The sequence below is a fragment of the Zootermopsis nevadensis genome, unplaced genomic scaffold (assembly GCF_977971745.1).
Source record: "Zootermopsis nevadensis isolate Lab colony 2312 unplaced genomic scaffold, Znev_1.0 Znev_ptg000017l, whole genome shotgun sequence".
In the NCBI taxonomy this organism is placed as follows: Eukaryota; Metazoa; Arthropoda; class Insecta; order Blattodea; family Termopsidae; genus Zootermopsis; species Zootermopsis nevadensis.
In genome coordinates, this window is record NW_028259149.1 from 11,178,498 (window position 1) to 11,192,104 (window position 13,607).

Here is a 13,607-nt window from a genome sequence, read left to right on the forward strand (position 1 = left end):
AAGTGTTGCATAATGGTATCATTGTCAGTTCTGTGGCTTGCATTATATTATGATGTTGCAGGTCAGCATTACAGACACCACCAACACAGCTACTGTTACCATTATCACCAGTCATTACTATCGTCGCTGTTATAATCACCACCATGTCACCACTGTTATCGCCACAGTGGCAACCACCGAGGGAAGGGGGAGGGTTCATGATCATAAAAGCTTTGTCATGGATGTCTTATCACTACAGTTTTATTCATGGTAATAATTTAGTGACGTTTCCTTACATACACAAAGTGTATACACAAAAGTATAAAGGTGGCTTTGAAATGCAATCCGTAGATTGCAGACTTTTCTCAGCTATGAATTCAAATAAATCCGTATTGGCTGTTCTTTCAGGCCAGAATAGAAAGGTTCAAGAATTTTTAGCAAGGGTTATTTTTAATATTTTATTGGTATTGCTAATCTCTGAAGTGGGTCGCTATGCTGTAGTGCACATTGTCACACTTTTCTACTGGATCCCATCTGGAAGTAAAACTGGGAAAATGTGCTATGAGAGGTCTGTAAGCATAACCTTTATGGTCCATGTGTTGCAGCTCATGCATGATCCAGCTAGTTGTGCTTGGCCATGCATTGCAGTATCATATCACTAGACTCTTGCCCCAGGAGTTACCATTCTACTTTGCCCCACAGTACAGATTACTAAATCTCCTTGTACTGTATGTTAAAGGTTAAGAATTGTTTGCCTTCTTTATTTATATATATATTGTTTGATAATTCAAATTTGACACTGTCACATGGTGAGTCCTGATTACATTATCCAATTTGTCAGTTTGATGTCTCCAACATAAAATAGTGATCATAAATGGTTGTCACATAGAGTGTGCTGATTATAGAATAAATATACCACTTCACTGATTTCCTATGTCTTAATTTTGGCAGGTTTTGAAAGGAATGCATATTAGGCAGTATCCCCTTCATTCTGCATGTGCATTTGTAATGGGTCATCCAAGCTCAGAGTTATTTTGCATCCACTGTAAGTTTCATTCCAAAATCATATTCTCTTACAGCCAGAGTCATCGTTGTAGATAACAGGACTGTTGTTGAAAATGCTGTCTCTCAGTGAATGGTTTTGTTTGCATCTTACAGGTTACTTGCAGGTCAGGATGTAATGATTTTATTAGCCTTAGTAATGATCTCTTTCATATTGTATATTATTGGCAGCAAAGCTACTAACTTATATTGCAGTGAACTTGGACATTAATCTGCTTTATTTATTGGAAAATGTATTGTTAGAAGAACTGTGTACTATAAAGATTTTTAATTATAATCCAGAAGAGTCATCGATTGGCCTTGAAAACTGTGTATTTTAGCTGGAAGAGGTTCATAGCCCAACCTTGAATGGTAGATTGTTCAATTCACAGTTTTCTAAACATCTTCATCTTTCTGGTAAGTGCACCTCTTCAGAGTTTACATCTACAAATAAGGTGCTTGCACCTTGTGGATCATGAGCAGCTATAGGAGTTGTTCCATAGGTCATAGCTTCCTCATTCATAATATTTAACCTGGAATTTCTGATGTTAATTTCCAATACATTCCCCTGAAACATTATAGCGTGGATGAAAATTAGTAATTTTTGGTCTTTGTGTCAGATGATATGTAACAGTGTAAGAAGCTGTTCTCCAAATACTAAAATAGAATTAAAGGATATATATAACTGCATTGAAATTGTGTTAACTCTTGTTAAGATTCTTGTCCTTATTTAAAATACAAACAGGATTCCAAATTTGCACCAGTGAAGTTTTATGAGTATAATCTGTGGTGATAACAGTGACATCTATGTTAGAGTAAGTCATTGTGTACATTGAAGGAAAGAAAAATTTAAATATTGTATCAATAATGATTTTTAAGAATCATTGCAGATATCATTAATGCTAATGTCTGTTGTGTAATTATATTGTAAAAACAAGATACATGCATTGTAATGGCAACTGTGTAAGGCGTTTAATGGTAGTCATGATTGAAATTACACTTTTTGTCTTTTATCTTACCACTGTACTAGTGTGGCATTTCTGTGCAGTGCTAACAGACGTTTGCTTGAAATAACAGTGGCTCTCCGGGACTGAAACTCAGCTGAGATTGGTTTTAATTTTTATAATGCTGCTTATTTCTATGAATAATTTGGTAATTAAATTGTTTGTTATGTGTATTTTAAGACCACAACTTGTAGTACATGTCCCACTTGAGCAACCCTCTTTTCATATGTATGTTAATGACATCACTTTTAGCATACAGAATTGTTGGAAGGTGCGTCTTATACTGCCATATATATTATTTACTGTGGCAATTGAGTTTTTGTTCTTAGGACAGCCAAAACCCAATCTGTTGACTTCCTTGTATACCTAACCATATTTTGTTTTCAATAGAGTACATTTGTCATATGCTGTGTTGTTACATGCAAGGTATATGTAAGTTGGCCAGTAAGTAAAGACAATATTGCAGTAAGTTTAAAAAATAATGCAGTTTATTTTACTTCTCAGCATAGTCTCCGTTAAGAGCGACACGCTGGTTCCACGGTTTGCTAGATATTTTAGTCCTCTGTTTCTTCTTTCTTTTATTTTTCTTGCTCTCTCTCTGAAAACCAAAGTTGACCACTGTTTTCATTTTATTGTTGCTCCAGAACTTTCTTCCTCATAGTGCTGCCTTCAGTGGACCAAACATACAAAAGTCACATAGTGCCAAATCCAAACTGTGTGCTGGATCTGGTAATGCCTCTCTCATACCAGTTTTTTTGGCAGATTGAGAGTAGGCAGTATCGTGAAGCAGAATAATTTATTTTCTTTACTCAACAATTCTATAGTATAACTGTCTTTACTGTGGTCACTGATGTGCCTGGTTTCACATTATAAGTGAAAATTGGCCCTCCATTTCCCAAAGTAAAGCATAATTTTGCTACATATTACCTGAACCTTGAACTTCTTTCTCACTGATAAATCCAGGTGAGGTATCATCTTCTCATGGTGACAAGTATGAAGATGAGTCTTCTGGGATATTGCACCATGTTGTAGAAGTATACCAGCATTTGAGGTGCTTTCTGCCTCTATCATTAGGGCACCCATTATCATTGCCCTGATAATGGAGGCAGCAAGCACCTCTGAAATATTGGTATACTAGCAGACCACATGGCACAACATCCCAGAAGACAGTCATTTTGTTTAATCCAGGTTTCATCTCCTCTTTGCTTTCATACTTACTTGTCAGTTCTACTTTCTTTGTGCTCTTGTAACATCATTTGTGGTACCTGGTGAACACGTCCAAAAATGAGGCTCTCTATTAACAGCAGTATGTACAGTATCTGCAGTACCTGTGTACTAATACATGAGTTTATGCATTGATGCATGTCAGTCTGCCAGAATTTAATTCTTTGATCAATCACATGACTGGAAACTTCAACTGGCCATCCCAGGTGGTGAACATCTGATAAGTAATTTCTGCCTTCATTAAACCTTTTTTGACGTAAATACGTCTATATGGAAGGGTCAGTGTCATTCCGCAAAAAAGTGTAAGAAAAATGTGTATCAACAATCAATATCAACAATTTGTAAATATGGACTGACAACAGTGGTCAGCTTTTATGCATTGTTATGTTACCTAGAAAACGTCATCTGTTTACTCGGCATTTTTGTGTTACATTACTGCCGTCAACAATCCGCTTTCGTTATTGCAGAAAGAGCTGAGCTGTGAATCGCTTGTAGAAGAAGTGCGTCATAGACTAGATAATTTTGTGCTGGTAAAAACGTTTTACAATATCACAGGTACTTATCTTATATAAGAATTATTAAGAAATCTATTGTTGCGTTAGTTTGTTTTGAGTCATTTGAGAAATTATACAAAGATGTTTTCAGTTATGGCCACAGAAGATCCTAATACAATGCTGATAATATTGACAGGAGATTTTAACATTGATTTAAAGAAGGAGGAAAATCAAAGCTTTGTCACATTTATGGAGGAAACGTTTGGCTTAATGTTGATGTCAAATCCTTGATGTAGTACTACTAGATCAAAATTTTGTATAGATATGGTGTTAGCACGATATGTTGATACTCTAAAATGTACAAATTTTATAACATAGTTCAGCTACCACAGACCCATCTTAGGTGTAACTAATTCAAGGTAGGCAGTACTGTCTTACTCAAACTTCAATCAATTGTAAAGCGTGTATAAAGAAAATATTTAGAATAACGCCACTATATAAACTCCTTACCGTATAGACGTATTTACGTCAAATTCTCCGGAACTTTAAATTTTTATGTCTTGTACAACACATAAAATCACTTATGATTAAAAAATATAATTACCTGTTATTGATAGTGCTGTCTTACTACAACAGACAGTTTAAGTTTACCTCATTTGATGTGACTAGGAGCATACTTGTGAAGAGGTCAACCCTAAAAGGTTCAGACATTCAGTAATAATAATTGTCAACAGGATTCCCTTCCTTTGAAGTCTGAAAAATAATTGTATATGACACTAGACAGAATATAAAATTCACTGCAACGTAATATTTGTTACTACAGCCATATAATGTTCAATTTTTCTTAATTTCAGGCTCAGATCAGTCACAATTACAAAACTATGCAATTGTTTAACCATGTATAAACTTTTTTAAAGTTCTTCTTGTGGTGATGATGACTGAAGGTATAGCTTTACACATTCTTAACTTTTGTACTTAATGAAGGCAAGTGGTCAAGTTTTATGCTCATTACCACTGGGGAAATGCCCCCTGTGCCCATTGTATAGGATGCTTGTTTTCCTCAGCCAGTGTGGATGCTTAGAGTGTGCTTGATTTGATGCTTCAAACTTCACATCTGCTTCTGTTTTTATATCATTGAGCACTGCGGAATTAATGTATGTAACAATGAACATGGAAGATAATGGTGTTTACATTTGAAAGTCCCCCCCCACCTATCCATTCTCTGGTTGCTGATATTATTTGCTGCAAAACCAAGTTCTGTCAGGTGTGTGCTTTTATGTGCAAGGAATCTTGGACCACTTGCCATGTCAAACAAAATGAAAATTTACATTAAACGTATTTATAAGAAAATGTAAAATAAAGTCACCAAATATGATATCTATTCACCATTCAGTTACATAAATATCTGCATTTATATTATCCAGGTCAACAAATATAACTTATGATTTATTAAAATTGTAATGTTTATTGTCATCATTAAGGGTTTAGAAAATTCTCTAAAACAAATGTGGTGGTGTGTCTTTTGTGAAAATCATTTCCATTAAATTGTGCTTGTATTTCTTAGTAGCTAACACTAAAAGTATGTACACTGTATAAAATTCATATAAAAATTATGTTACATAAAATCCTCTTCTTGCAAAACATAAACACATCCTTCAGATTTCAAGTGGTAGTTGTTTTTAAAAATGTGATGTGATTAATTGCGTCATGAATTTGTGGTTTGTTCATTGTCAGCTTTTTAACACCATATTTTTTTTAGATTATACTGTATTGAAACCCTAATGATGAGATTTACAGTAAGATTGTTTAGCTTTATAATTTTAATAAATGAGAACTTAATATTTCATTCTTTAGATAATCTAAATGTATGAGTACAAAATATACTTCTAGTGTCATGATTGATCACTGACATCAGCCATGTTCATTACAGATGATGGGCTGGATATATAGACTTTCTAGCCATCTTTGCCAGTTATCTGAGACATTATTTCATCATTTAGATGGAGCTTGAGAAGGAACATTTTGTGATTATCTTGAAATATTATAGCTGTGATATGTTCACATTGCAGTTTTCATAATCCCCATCTTTTCAGTTTCAGGTCCTCTGGCTTTCTTAATGCATTGGTCCAGTCTTTCCTTTCCACATGCATATGTGTTCCTTTAAAGAAGCATTTCCATTATCCTCCTTGTTGACTTTACCTGTTGTTTGATATGGAATTCAGTAAAACTGCTCATACTGTGCCATACAAATGGAATCCAGCAATCATCCAAACATCTTACGGCTGTAGGCAAAATGGAAATAAAAATAAGAATCACTCATGTTAAGTTCAAGCCCTATTTTGACAATCTGCAAGAAATCCATACTCAAAATTAAAGGCATATCCTTGAATGTCGCCATATTTTCAAAGCATGCTGTGCATTTCCTGCAGTTTCAACCAGGTACCTAGTTTTAAAATTAGTGTAAATGTTTTTATGTTATTTAAACTGATATGTATCACATCTGTACAATTATAAACTGGTAAGGCAACACAATACATGTGCACCAAAGGGGAATTGAGGGAAAGCCTTGAATTGCATGTCATTGGTACAATGGTGGTTAATCTAGGGCATCCTTGGACACTAAATTCAGCAGACAAGCTGCTAGAATCACTTCAAACATTAAACATTTTTCTTTGTAAATCGAGAAGAGACTATTCAAAATTGTACAGAATGAAACGGACATCCAAGAAATGTTTAATTATGCTATTAATATTAGTGTATCTTAGAGATCTCTGCATATAAATGTTTATTTTACTTGTTTTGGTCATTTTGCTGTATATTGAACAACAATGTTACAAAGTGAATTGCATTTATTGTAGAGGATAAAGCTTAAAATTTGGTGGTTGGCTTTAAAAAAACAACAGTGAGACGATGGTGAAAAGAAGGTTCTTTTTGTAGAAGTGTAATAGATGAGGACTTTCTTGATTGTTCAGAAAAATAAAGGAACTGTTTTCAGAGTGGTTCATGCAGTCAACTTATCATTGCTGCATTTTGTGAAATAGCAGGTGCTGCCTACATTTTGATGCAAGAAAGAAGTGTATTTTGTGGAGGCTTCTGAGTGAGGATCCATCTTTATTCTAAAATTTTGCTAGTAAAAGCATTGCATTTCTTACTATAGTTTTGCAGCAGGTATTGACAGTTACCAATATTCAGTATGGCATAAGATGACTAAGTTTCCTGTGATTTCCATAATAACATCCCAGGTTTTGTGAGATTTGAATTTCTCATGGTGAAGAAGATGACAGTGATATTCTTAGAAGTGCAACATCATCATTATCATTATCATAGTTTTGATTGACAAAGCCTGAAGATGATCTGATATAGTAAAATAAACTTGTGTTTAAAGTTCACAGGACATTGAAACGATACACATTCATGTTCTGATTGTTCAGTCTTTGAATCTGGTATATGTTTTGGTGCAATGTCCTGCCACAGAACTCCTTTCTTTAGTTAATTTTTCAAAATTCACACCAAAGGATTGTTGAATTGTATTCAGTGTTTCAAGGGTTTTGACTCTTAGTACATGCTTTGGTTATGCCAGTTTTATTGGCAAGAAATCAAGTTTCATGCAAATTTTTAGCATGTGCTAGAGTACAGTTCCTTACTGCATCACAGTGTGTAATAGGCATTGCTGTATCATGAATATAAATATAACTACAGAATAGGTTGGTGAAGTGTTGAACTTCATGGAAATTTTATATAAGTTAAAAATTGTCTAGTTTTTTTAAGTGTTACACAAGTTAAAAATTGCCCAGTCTTCTTTTTTAACATAATTGTTATCATATTCATTACATGATAGTTCTGCATCATATGTAGAGATACTCATTCACTGAATGTCATTTGAAACATACTTTGCAGTACTTATAAAACATAATTTCTCACCAGATTTTGAAAGAAACTGTAATATGTTGCACTGGTCCACCTTTAAAGCATTGTACACACATTGACATGTGTGTATGTACATGTTATACATACTGTATTGGTCTGAGCTCAGAAACCCTGTAGGATGAGTTATGAAGAGATGAGCTAGAATAAGGAAAAGCAATAGCCAGTCAGCAAGTAATTGCTTCTTTACTGTATGCAGCTTTTATCTACCTTGGAAATATTTGACACAAACTGCCTCTGTAAGAAACTTTTGCCCTGTGATGTGGAAAGGATCTGCTCTTAGTGAATTATATTTTTGTTTGTATATTCTGACAAATACCAAAGGAAATCAGTATATAGATTCTGCAAACAGCAAAGGCAGAATTGGTCAGTACTTTCATTCTGAGTAGTAGGTACAGCTCCTTCTCCTTGCCACCACCCACATTCCAGTTTTCGCATTCCGTGAAGAGTTTTAGAGCTCAAACCCATGTGTATTTACAGACCTGTGTATATACATATACAGAGACTCCTGTATTTTAAATATGTTATTGCCTACTATCTTTACTTTATATATAACTTCATGAATGTATAGTACCTTCTGATGTGTGACTTTCATTTATCAAAGAAGGAAGATTTAGTAATGAACTTTGAAATGCAAGAAAAATTACATAGTAGTTTTAGCCATCAACCATTCATAAAGTGTATTTTTAAAATTGTATAAAGTATCAGTCTTATTTCATATTGGTCAGAAAGGCTACTAATTACACCAAATTCTGAATTCACTCTTAACTCTTAATCTTCAAGTAAAATTGCATGTGCACGGCTCTAATTCTTTGTCTGTAAAAATATTAACAGACTTCAATTACTTTCATTTATGGAATGTGGATCAAAAATGTCATTCAGCATACAGCAACAGCAAAACAGCTTCTGTCTCAGACCCACTGCACGTGGCAGTAAGAGGGAAAAAATTGCAAAGAAATGATGCTTTATGAGCATAACCAAAGTACTTAACAGGTAATTTGTAATATCATAAATATGCAACTGGGAATAAATTAAAATTATCTCACAAAATATCCATCAGACTGCAGGATATTTAAGATATTTTACTTGGCAAGAAGATATTTGTTATTTATGGTTTTATGTGTTAGGATCTGGTTCATCCACCTATATGTTTCACTTCCCAAATCATTTCATAAATTTTGGTTTGGGAGATTTGTATTATAATTATTGCCAAATTAACTGTATGTCAGTATTGGTCCATTGTACATACACTCCAAACTAGAGTGTACCTTTCTCCTCTTGTTCATATAATGCATTATGTTCAATAAGGAATAAGGACAGCTCTTCTTCATGCTTTATGGTCATTGTACACTTTACTGATGTGATTAATGTTTCTGCCAAATGAATGTAAAATGGTAGGCTGTGAAATTCATTTATAATTTAAGTTTAGTGTTCATTGACAGAAATTTGGATCCTCATGAAATGTGTTATATGAATTGTTGCACAGAATTATGCAAGTTCCATTTTACAGCAACAGTTTCTCCCACCCAAATATTTCTTCCACTGACTACTACAATTCTACTTTTGCACACATGGTAATGTGATAGTTGGTACTGGTGTTCTGGTATATTGATATATTAGCGTCTGGAATTAGGCATTTATTACCTACATTTGTCTAAGTCATGAAAATAATTTGAAGAGTTGAGAAATGAGGGTAACAAGTGTGGACAGTAGTTCTAATAATTATTATTATGATAATTATAGTAATAATAATAACAACAACAGGCAAATTAAATGATTCATGGCCACAATTGAGTTTCATTACGAGCAGTTGAGTTTGTTTCTGGAGAGAAGAAAGTGAGCAACAAACATAAAGTTTAATCCATCATTAATTCAGAAAAGTAATATATGTATACACACTGATATATTTTAAAACAAAAAAGAACGCTTGTATTGTTGATAATATTTTATGCTTGTAGATTTTGTTTTTATTGTGTATTGTTAACAGCTGTTTATTACTTTGTTATATTTTACTGTCTTTTCTTTTATTGCTTTTACAAGATTATGTATTATTTATCTACATGATGATTATTATTTATTCATTAACCTGTTAAATTACTATAGTTTTATTCAAACATGTTGGTTAAAATATTGACAGGCATTTTGGTATTTTATACTCGTTTAAAGATATGAATGTTTTATTTTCTGTCATTCAGAAGTGGAATCCTCAAAAGCAGAGGTATCAGGATCAGACAGGATGTTTATTGGCAAAAAGTGTTCATATTTGCTTTTGAGGGAGAGTTTGTTTTTTAGTTTTGTATTACAATAAAAACAAGGCAGCATTGCTTTGTTTATATTTGTAGAGTGTACATGCAGTAGAAGAATTGCTATAAAATTGGAAGCCTGCACAAAGCATGATAAGGACTCTTGATATTCTGGTTGGAAAATACCAGAAGATTAGCCAGTTTTTACTTAAATACAACACCACCATCATTCTTAGGTATGCTTTTAGTATTGTTTTCTTTTCCATGTCATTGTTATTTTAATACTGAACAAACACATGTACTGTTTATTGATGTAATTAAAATTGCAACTCCTCTCTAAAGGGGTGTGACTTGAAATGTTATCTTTAAACATATTTAATAATAAGTGAAAAAAAATTTACTTTGGTGTATATTATTGTGAGATCATATGGCCAAAGTTTTTGAATAATATAATTTGATGTTCATAAAACCAGATTTGCTTATTATATTGGAATAGACTGTCATGTGTATTCTCTGTTCAGAAACCTCTCATATTTAGAATTTGGCCTTAAAACTTATACTTGGATATTCCACAAGTATAGTTTTATTTGTTTTACAACACAGATTTCTAAGAAGATAAAGTTAATTTTGCTATTAATTCAATGTACATTAAAATTAAGAAGTATATATAACTTCAAGATATCTTATGCTAACAGTGATTATACAGTGTTTGGACATGCACATCATTAAACAAGATTAAAGAGGTGTCTGGCACTCCAAGTGTTTGTTCACAAAGACAGGGAGTTGACCTACACTAGTCTTCTCTGTTGCCTGGACCCCAAACCATTCCTCCAGCAACCAGCCATGTCCATCTCTTGTTCACACCCATGGATATGACCTTGATATTCTCATTGCAGACCATTGACTAACCAGGTGTAACCCTGAGGTTGTTGAGGAACAAGAACTATCTGAAAGAAGAGGGTGCATGACTTCTCTATTCCAAGTTTGGTTGAATCTTGCGAAAATTTTGTTTTCTGACATTAAAATTTGTTTTTTCTTCAAATTTTTGTTATGGTTAATATATTAGTTGGGCATGGAGTTTGTAGGAGATGAATGAACTCTGCAGTTATTACTGAGTTCCAAGAGGAATGTTGCAATTTTTTTTCTTGTGTCTAGCAGTACATGAAGGGGGTTAAGGTACAAATACTACAGTTTGATGTCTGACATCCAGTATGAGTGTATGTACATGTAAGAGTTATTTTGTGGGTGTAAATGGTCTTCAGTAACTGCTTCTGCTGCCGTGATACTGCAACTTTTTACAAAAAAAGTTTAAAAATTGAACATAAACAAAATAATTATACATGCATTGCTAGTCCTTTATTATTATAATTTATTTGTTTTTCATTTATATTGCTCTTGTAAATTTTTTGAGTCTGTGGTGAAACAAATCATGTGACTACTTGAGTTGATATTGTGATTAGAGAAATATGAAACGCTGTAACCAAAATTAACATCTTACTAGAAGGTACCCATGTCGTTGCCCCTTCTGGTTGATTTTGTGGGTTTATTGTGGATGTATAATAGAAGAGAGATGGTTATTTGAAAAATACATGACTAGTGTAAATACATTGTATACTATATATATATATATATATATATATATATATATATATATATATATATATATATAGTTATATATATATATAGTTATCAAGTTCTATATTTACTTAAATATGAAATGCATACATTAGTAAAACCATTTTTAAGTTTTGATGCATAGTTTTGTATGTTTGCAATTAAGAACAGAATTTTGTTGGTCAATTGTGAATTGAAGCTCATGTGCAGTTATGTTTGGGTAAATATGTTTGATAAATATGTTTTGGTTTGTAACCATCTTAATCTTAAGTATAGGCTGCAAAATATCTGTATTCAAATATCCAATTTAATATGCTTGCATTACTTTTCTAAATATTGCATTTTATGGCTGTCTGGTTGAGGGAGCCATATGCTTCCATTGAAGACATTATTGATTGGAACCTGATTATCCAAGAATGTGTAAGCTGGTAAACCTGCAGAATGGCCCAATTAGATGAAAACCAATCATGATCACCAGTAGTCACCCAGATAACATGTATACAAGTAGGATGACATTTGATATTGCACTGACCATGGCAGTTTATCTATTAGGCTGGATAATCAGTTTCTGTTGTAACAGAATAGAAACTTTTTCATAAATGCTGCCCATAAATACACAAATCTGTGAGAATAAACTTGTTTATTTGTTGTTGTTGGATGTGAAAGTTGCAAAGGCAATCAAACCAAAACCAGATTTTGTTTAGGCTCTCCTTCCCCCTAACAATTGCTATTTAGTTGTTTAAAGAAGTTGCTATGGGAACACTTCTTTAATTAGAAACTGAAATAAGCTAAGCTTTTCAGAGAGAAATGAATTTTGTAGAAGACTGGTTGGTACAAAAATTTTAAAAAAGTCAGTTTTAATTTTTCCCAGAGATATGAACTTTGCTATATTACAGTATATTACAGAATAACAAATAATAAATAAATAAATAAATATTAACTGTGTTGATAAAACAAGAATAGTCTACAAGACAGTGAATACATGTTGTTATAATAAAGAATCTTGTTCAGTGTGTGAGTGTGTGTGCACATGCTCATGTGCATGTGTGTATGAATATGGACATATAAGTGTGAGTATGATTGAGTATTCTGGGGAGAATAAGTGTGTGATATAATGTTATTGTGATTGAAAGATATAATTTGAGAAATATGAGAGAATAGAGAAAGATCTAATAAAAATGAATGCTTTTGTCATTTTGTACAAAAGTGAAATGACTGTTGTAGTATTATAATAATTGTTCTGAATATTTGTTGAAAGCAGTAAGCAAAATACAGAAACAACACTTGCATATTGATAATACTTGGAAGTATCCCCAAACAGAGGCATTGTGTCAGAAACATTTATTTTGAGTTTTCCTTAAGTATAATTAATAGCTCAGGCCCAGCTCGATTTGATGTGACGTTTGTTTATTGCATCTTTTCTTTGAGCAGTAAAAATAATGTATTTTCCTTTCATTTTTTTTAGATGATACAAGAGTTGTGTGTTGAGAAAATTATAAGTAGTAAAGAAAACAAAAGTAGTGGTACTGTACAATGTAAAAAAAACCTCTCCGCGACACATCCAGGCCAACTACTCGAATCATGTGTCGTCCTTATCATTATAACTATACGTATAAGATACAATAGCACAATTTATGGACGAGTCATTTCAAAATGCTTATATTGATCACTGTACATTGTGTAACTGTGAATAAATTTACAATGTCATTTACAAGAAATATGTATTTAATGTGTGTTAGCAGGATGCAAGGAGACAAGTTTCTTTTTGAGAAAGAATAAATTTAATTATATACTCACAACAGAGCCCATAATTCCTTTTCTAAGTTAAACCATTACTGTTATTGTAGTATTAATTTTCCTGTTATAAACACATGCTTCATTCAGTGACTTGTCTGTCATACTGCCATAAATTCACCACAAAAATGCTTGCCATAGACATTGTGCATTATATGGTTCCAAAGGATTTAGACCTTGCTGGCAAAAACTGGTATAATGTATGTGAAATATACTCTTTAAGATAACACATTGTGATCCAAAATATTCTTTTGTATACTGAATGTCTGGACATAAAGAGTGTGATGGCA

At 32.9% G+C, this 13,607-nt stretch overlaps 1 protein-coding gene across 1 annotated transcript in view; it reads left to right on the forward strand.

Annotated features, from left to right (window-relative positions):
* Galphas (G protein alpha s subunit) overlaps positions 1-13,322 on the forward strand; it is a 57,653-nt gene extending 44,331 nt beyond the window's left edge. Inside the window, exon 11 of the mRNA XM_022072669.2 lies at positions 62-13,322. The gene's annotated coding sequence lies outside the window, so the exon portion shown is untranslated. The remainder of the gene's footprint in view (positions 1-61) is intronic.
* The last annotated feature ends 285 nt before the right edge of the window (positions 13,323-13,607 follow it).